Source organism: Clarias gariepinus, chromosome 27, assembly GCF_024256425.1.
Source record: "Clarias gariepinus isolate MV-2021 ecotype Netherlands chromosome 27, CGAR_prim_01v2, whole genome shotgun sequence".
In the NCBI taxonomy this organism is placed as follows: domain Eukaryota; kingdom Metazoa; phylum Chordata; class Actinopteri; order Siluriformes; family Clariidae; genus Clarias; species Clarias gariepinus.
Window position 1 is genome coordinate 2,501 of NC_071126.1, and position 7,500 is coordinate 10,000.

The window sequence follows — 7,500 nt, forward strand, 5'->3', positions numbered from 1 at the left end:
TATTTTTCGTCACTACCTCCCCGTGTCGGGAATGGGTAATTTGCGCGCCTGCTGCCTTCCTTGGATGTGGTAGCCGTTTCTCAGGCTCCCTCTCCGGAATCGAACCCTGATTCCCCGTTACCCGTGGTCACCATGGTAGGCGCCTATAGTACCATCGAAAGTTGATAGGGCAGACATTCGAATGAGACGTCGCCGCCGCGGAGGGCGCGCGATCGGCCCGAGGTTATCTAGAGTCACCAAAGCGGCCGGGGGGCCCGAGACCCCCCGGATGGGTTTTGGGTCTGATAAATGCACGCATCCCCCCCAGCTCCCCCGAGAGGGAGAGGAGGGTCAGCGCTCGTTTGCATGTATTAGCTCTGGAATTACCACAGTTATCCGAGTAACGTGTGGAGCGATCAAAGGAACCATAACTGATTTAATGAGCCATTCGCAGTTTCACTGTACCGACCGTGTGCACTTAGACCTGCATGGCTTAATCTTTGAGACAAGCATATGTTACTGGCAGGATCAACCAGGTAGCGACGCGTGTGTTTGTGGGGTAGGGGAGAGGCGCCGCCCGGCGAAGGGGGCTCCCTCCCCGAGGCACAGCTGCGCGCGCACGCTTTCCTTCCATCCTTCCTTCCGGAAGGTGTTCATTTTTGGCGTGAGCCATAACCGGGGAAAACTGTGATATTTCCTCCACGGAAGGGCGCGTGGCCTCCCCCCCGCCCGAACCTCCGCGCCCGGCCCGGGGGGACCGGGGACGACGGGGAGGGCTAAGGGGGGCTGCGCGGCCCGTCCGGGAGCGTTCTCGGACCGACTGAGCGAGCGAGATGAGGACCGGCCGTCTACGACTCCCTATGATGAGGCACCAGGGCGGGGGAGGCGGAAGAGACTCGACGCTATTCCCCCCGGTACTGAGAGGCGAACCCGCAAGGGCGGGGAGGAACTGCCGTGCCCATAGCGGCCCTGAGCGGGCCGGGCAGGCGCCTACCCCTGGCGGGTCTCGTGTTCCGATCTACCAGTGCTTTTAAGGTAAAAAGCGAGAAAAACGGAGAAAATTCGAAAAAGTGACGAAAAAGGGGAAAAGGCATGGAAAAGAGGCTAAAAAGCCCGCACCCGTAGCTTCCTGGGCGGCCCGGGGGCCGTGCGGGGGCTTGGCGGTCCGTTTACCATAGCCCCAGGTGCTTGGACCCCTGTAATTGCTACTGTCTCCTGAAAATCTGACCATACCCTTCTGGTCACCCTACGGCGCAGCGATACCTCCACACCGCGGTCGAGGCGGGAATCATGCCCAGGAAGGGGCCTCGGGGTCGGACGCGAGCCGGGGAGCGATAGGCCTGGATCTGCCACCCCGGCGTAAAAAGTGGGACTTAGAAAAATTTTTGGACTTAGAAAAATTTTCGACAAGGGAGATCCTCCTGGAGGAATCGGGCCTCAGGCCGACGAGGAGCACTCTCGTCGGACACTTTCGGCCGGCACCCGCGATCACAGCCCTGGAGGTGGACTTAGAAAAATTTTCACTCTGCACTCACAGGCCGAATCCTCATGGAGGAATCGGCCTCTAGCCCAGCACAGGCACCTCGGGTCGGCCACGCTATGCGCCCACACCCGCGATCACATCCCTGGAGGTATTATTTTTTGGACTTTGAAAATTTTTTCACTCTGCACTCACAGGCCGAATCCTCATGGAGGAATCGGCCTCTAGCCCAGCACAGGCACCTCTGGTCGGCCACGCTATGCGCCCACACCCGCGATCACATCCCTGGAGGTATTATTTTTTGGACTTTGAAAATTTTTTCACTCTGCACTCACAGGCCGAATCCTCATGGAGGAATCGGCCTCTAGCCCAGCACAGGCACCCCTGGTCGGCCACGCTATGCGCCCACACCCGCGATCACATCCCTGGAGGTATTATTTTTTGGACTTTGAAATTTTTCGCACTCTGCACTCACAGGCCGAATCCTCATGGAGGAATCGGCCTCTAGCCCAGCACATGCACCTCTGGTCGGCCACGCTATGCGCCCACACCCGCGGTCACACTCCTGGAGGTCCGAATTTTTTTTTCTTTTCTTTTCTTTTCAGGCCGAATCCTCCTGGAGGAATTGCATTCTCCCCGACCCCAGGCACCATCGGCGGGCACCCCCCCACCCGCGACCACGCCACCTGGAGGTCAGATTTTCGAAAAATTTTCTTTCGCCTTTATCTCGGAAACGGCCAATTCCGCCTGGGAAAAAACGATTTTGGCCGGCCCTAGGCACTCCCCACGGCCACTTTGGGCCTCCCCCCGCTGCCCATGGGGCTTCTGGGAACCGGGGGGGGGCCCCCGACTTCGGACGGCCGTATCTCGGCCACCGTTGGTCCGATCGGCTCCAAATTTCGCAGGGGAGTCCATGGGGAGGCCCCGGACCCGATGCCACATACCCCGGGGCCGACGCCCCCCGCCGGCGCCCCCTGGAGGATGGGAGTCTGTTACATCTCCTGGGGCTATGGGAAATTTTCTGGCTCTCAGCTCACATGCAGGCTGAATCCTCCTGGAGGAATTGCATTCTCCCCGACCCCAGGCACCCTCGGCGGGCACCCCCACCCGCGACCACGCCACCTGGAGGTCAGATTTTCGAAAAATTTTCTTTCGCCTATATCTCGGAAACGGCCAATTCCGCCTGGGAAAAAACGATTTTGGCCGGCCCTAGGCACTCCCCACGGCCACTTTGGGCCTCCCCCCGCTGCCCATGGGGCTTCTGGGAACCGGGGGGGGGGCCCCCGACTTCGGACGGCCGTATCTCGGCCACCGTTGGTCCGATCGGCTCCAAATTTCGCAGGGGAGTCCATGGGGAGGCCCCGGACCCGATGCCACATGCCCCGGGGCCGACATCCCCCGCCGGCGCCCCCTGGAGGATGGGGGTCCGTTACATCTCCTGGGGCTATGGGAATTTTTCTGGCTCTCAGCTCAGGTGCAGGCTGAATCCTCCTGGAGGAATTGGATTCTCCCCGAAGCCAGGCACCTCAGGTCAGCCATGTAGGTGCCCCCCACTGCGCTCACACTTGTAGAGGTCATGATTTGGGGGATTTTGAATTTTTCTGGGTCTCTGAACATTTTGGGGAAAATATTCACACTCTGCACGCGCAGGCCAAATCATCATGGAGGAATCGGCCTCCAGCCCAGCACAAGCACCTCAGGTCGGACACAGTAGGTGCCTGCACTGGGCTCACACCCATGGAGGTCATGATTTGGGGGATTTTGAATTTTTCTGGGTCTCTGAACATTTTGGGGAAAATATTCACACTCTGCAGGCGCAGGCCAAATCATCATGGAGGAATTGGCCTCTAGCCCAGCACAAGCACCTCAGGTCGGACACACTATGTGCCTGCACTGGGCTCACACCCATGGAGGTCATGATTTTTAGGACATTGATTTATTTTGGGACCCTGAACATTTTGGGGAAAATATTCACACTCTGCACGCGCAGGCCAAATCATCATGGAGGAATGGGCCTCTAGCCCAGCACAAGCACCTCAGGTCGGACACACCATGTGCCTACACTGGGCTCACACCCATGGAGGTCATGATTTTGGGGACTTTGAAAAAAAATGGGACTTAGAAAAAGTTTGGGACTTAGAAAAATTTCCACACTTAGAAAAAGTTGGGGACTTAGAAAAATTTTCACTAGGCACACACAGGCCAAATCATCATGGAGGAATGGGAGTCTAGCCCAGAACAGGCACCTCAGATCGGACACACCATGTGCATACACTGGGCTCACACCCATGGAGGTCATGATTTTTGGGACTTTGAAAAAAAATGGGACTTAGAAAAAGTTTGGGACTTAGAAAAATTTCCACACTTAGAAAAAGTTGGGGACTTAGAAAAATTTTCACTAGGCACACACAGGCCAAATCATCATGGAGGAATGGGAGTCTAGCCCAGAACAGGCACCTCAGATCGGACACACCATGTGCATACACTGGGCTCACACCCATGGAGGTCATGATTTTTGGGACTTTGAAAAAAAATGGGACTTAGAAAAAGTTTGGGACTTAGAAAAATTTCCACACTTAGAAAAAGTTGGGGACTTAGAAAAATTTTCACTAGGCACACACAGGCCAAATCATCATGGAGGAATGGGCGTCTAGCCCAGAACAGGCACCTCAGATCGGACACACCATGTGCATACACTGGGCTCACACCCATGGAGGTCATGATTTTTGGGACTTTGAAAAAAAATGGGACTTAGAAAAATTTCCACACTTAGAAAAAGTTGGGGACTTAGAAAAATTTCTGGACTTAGAAAAATTTCCACACTTAGAAAAAGTTGGGGACTTAGAAAAATTTTCACTAGGCACACACAGGCCAAATCATCATGGAGGAATCGGCCTTTAGCCCAGCACAAGCACCTCAGGTCGGACACACTATGTGCATACACTGGGCTCACACCCATGGAGGTCATGATTTTTGGGACTTAGAAAAAAAATGGGACTTTGAAAAATTATCACACTTGGAAAAAGTTGGGGACTTTGAAAAATTTCCACACTTAGAAAAAGTTGGGGACTTAGAAAAATTTTCACTCTGCACTCACAGGCCAAATCATCATGGAGGAATGGGGCTTTAGCCCAGCACAGGCACCTCAGGTCGGACACACTATGTGCCTACACTGGGCTCACACCCATGGAGGTCATGATTTTTGGGACTTAGAAAAAAAATGGGACTTTGAAAAAGTTGGGGACTTAGAAAAATTTCTGGACTTAGAAAAATTTCCACACTTAGAAAAAGTTGGGGACTTAGAAAAATTTTCACTAGGCACACACAGGCCAAATCATCATGGAGGAATTGGCCTTTAGCCCAGCACAAGCACCTCAGGTCGGACACACTATGTGCCTACACTGGGCTCACACCCATGGAGGTCATGATTTTTGGGACTTTAATTTTTTTTGGGTCTCTGATCATTTCTGGGACTTTGAAAAAAAAATGGGACTTAGAAAAATTTTCACACTTAGAAAAAGTTGGGGACTTAGAAAAATTTCTGGACTTAGAAAAATTTCCACACTTAGAAAAAGTTGGGGACTTAGAAAAATTTTCACTCAGCACTCACAGGCCAAATCATCATGGAGGAATCAGCCCTTAGCCCAGCACAGGCACCTCAGGTCGGACACACTATGTGCATACACTGGGCTCACACCCATGGAGGTCATGATTTTTGGGACTTAGAAAAATTTTGGGACTTTGAAAAATTTTTACTAGGCACACACAGGCCAAATCATCATGGAGGAATCAGCCTTTAGCCCAGCACAGGCACCTCAGGTCGGACACACCATGTGCATACACTGGGCTCACACCCATGGAGGTCATGATTTTTGGGACTTAGAAAAAAATTGGGACTTTGAAAAATTATCACACTGAGAAAAAGTTGGGGACTTAGAAAAATTTCTGGACTTAGAAAAATTTTCACTAGGCACACACAGGCCAAATCATCATGGAGGAATCAGCCTTTAGCCCAGCACAGGCACCTCAGGTCGGACACACCATGTGCCTACACTGGGCTAACACCCATGGAGGTCATGATTTTTGGGACTTAGAAAAATTTTGGGACTTTGAAAAATTTTTACTAGGCACACACAGGCCAAATCATCATGGAGGAATCAGCCTTTAGCCCAGCACAAGCACATCAGGTCGGACACACTATGTGCCTACACTGGGCTAACACCCATGGAGGTCATGATTTTTGGGACTTAGAAAAAAAATGGGACTTTGAAAAATTATCACACTTAGAAAAAGTTGGGGACTTAGAAAAAATTCCACACTTAGAAAAATTTTCACTAGGCACACACAGGCCAAATCATCATGGAGGAATCAGCCTTTAGCCCAGCACAGGCACCTCAGGTCGGACACACCATGTGCATACACTGGGCTCACACCCATGGAGGTCATGATTTTTGGGACTTAGAAAAAAATTGGGACTTTGAAAAATTATCACACTGAGAAAAAGTTGGGGACTTAGAAAAATTTTGGGACTTAGAAAAATTTTGGGACTTAGAAAAATTTTTTACTAGGCACACACAGGCCAAATCATCATGGAGGAATCAGCCTTTAGCCCAGCACAAGCACCTCAGGTCGGACACACTAAGTGCCTACACTGGGCTAACACCCATGGAGGTCATGATTTTTGGGACTTAGAAAAATTTTGGGACTTTGAAAAATTTTTACTAGGCACACACAGGCCAAATCATCATGGAGGAATTGGCCTTTAGCCCAGCACAAGCACCTCAGGTCGGACACACTATGTGCATACACTGGGCTTACACCCATGGAGGTCATGATTTTTGGGACTTAGAAAAAAAATGGGACTTTGAAAAATTGTCACACTTAGAAAAAGTTTGGGACTTAGAAAAATTTTCAACAGGCACACACAGGCCAAATCATCATGGAGGAATGGGCCTCTAGCCCAGCACAAGCACATCAGGTCGGACACACTATGTGCCTACACTGGGCTAACACCCATGGAGGTCATGATTTTTGGGACTTAGAAAAATTTTGGGACTTAGAAAAATTTTCAACAGGCACACACAGGCCAAATCATCATGGAGGAATCAGCCTCTAGCCCAGCACAGGCACCTCAGGTCGGACACAGCATGTGCATACACTGGGCTCACACCCATGGAGGTCATGATTTTTGGGACTTAAAATTTTGGGGGAAAAATCACCATTCGCAACCCCCCCACAGGCCTCCCTACTCGGCCCCTAGCACCAGCCTACACCCCCCCCCCAGGTCACCCAACCCTCCAGGACCTAGCCACCAGCCGGCCCAGGGCACCCACACTTAAGCACCCCTCCACCGGGCTAAGCACCTCCAGCACGTCGCGCTAAAAGCCCTGACCCCTGGTATAACCAAGGACTTTGTCATTTTCTCCCCTGACCCCTGGTAAACCCAGGCACTTAGTCATTTTTTCCCTGACCCATGGTATAACCAGGGACTTTGTCATTTTTTCTTTCACCTGCACTGACCCATGGTATAACCAGGGACTTTGTCATTTTTTCCCTGACCCATGGTATACCCAGGGACTTTGTCATTTTTTCTTTCACCTGCACTGACCCATGGTATAACCAGGCACTTAGTCATTTTTTCCCTGACCCATGGTATACCCAGGGACTTTGTCATTTTTCCTTTCACCTGCACTGACCCATGGTATAACCAGGCACTTAGTCATTTTTTCCCTGACCCATGGTATACCCAGGGACTTTGTCATTTTTTCTTTCACCTGCACTGACCCATGGTATAACCAGGCACTTAGTCATTTTTTCCCTGACCCATGGTAAACCCAGGGACTTTGTCATTTTTTCTTTCACCTGCACTGACCCATGGTATAACCAGGGACTTTGTCATTTTTTCCCTGACCCATGGTATACCCAGGGACTTTGTCATTTTTCCTTTCACCTGCACTGACCCATGGTATAACCAGGCACTTAGTCATTTTTTCCCTGACCCATGGTAAACCCAGGGACTTTGTCATTTTTTCTTTCACCTG

At 51.3% G+C, this 7,500-nt stretch overlaps 1 non-coding gene across 1 annotated transcript in view; it reads right to left on the reverse strand.

Annotated features, from left to right (window-relative positions):
• LOC128515472 (18S ribosomal RNA) overlaps nucleotides 1–518 on the reverse strand; it is a 1,869-nt gene extending 1,351 nt beyond the window's left edge. The window contains exon 1 of the ribosomal RNA XR_008356678.1: nucleotides 1–518. This exon is cut by the window's left edge and continues 1,351 nt beyond it. This is a non-coding gene — a ribosomal RNA (18S ribosomal RNA).
• Between the last annotated feature and the right edge of the window lie 6,982 nt (nucleotides 519–7,500).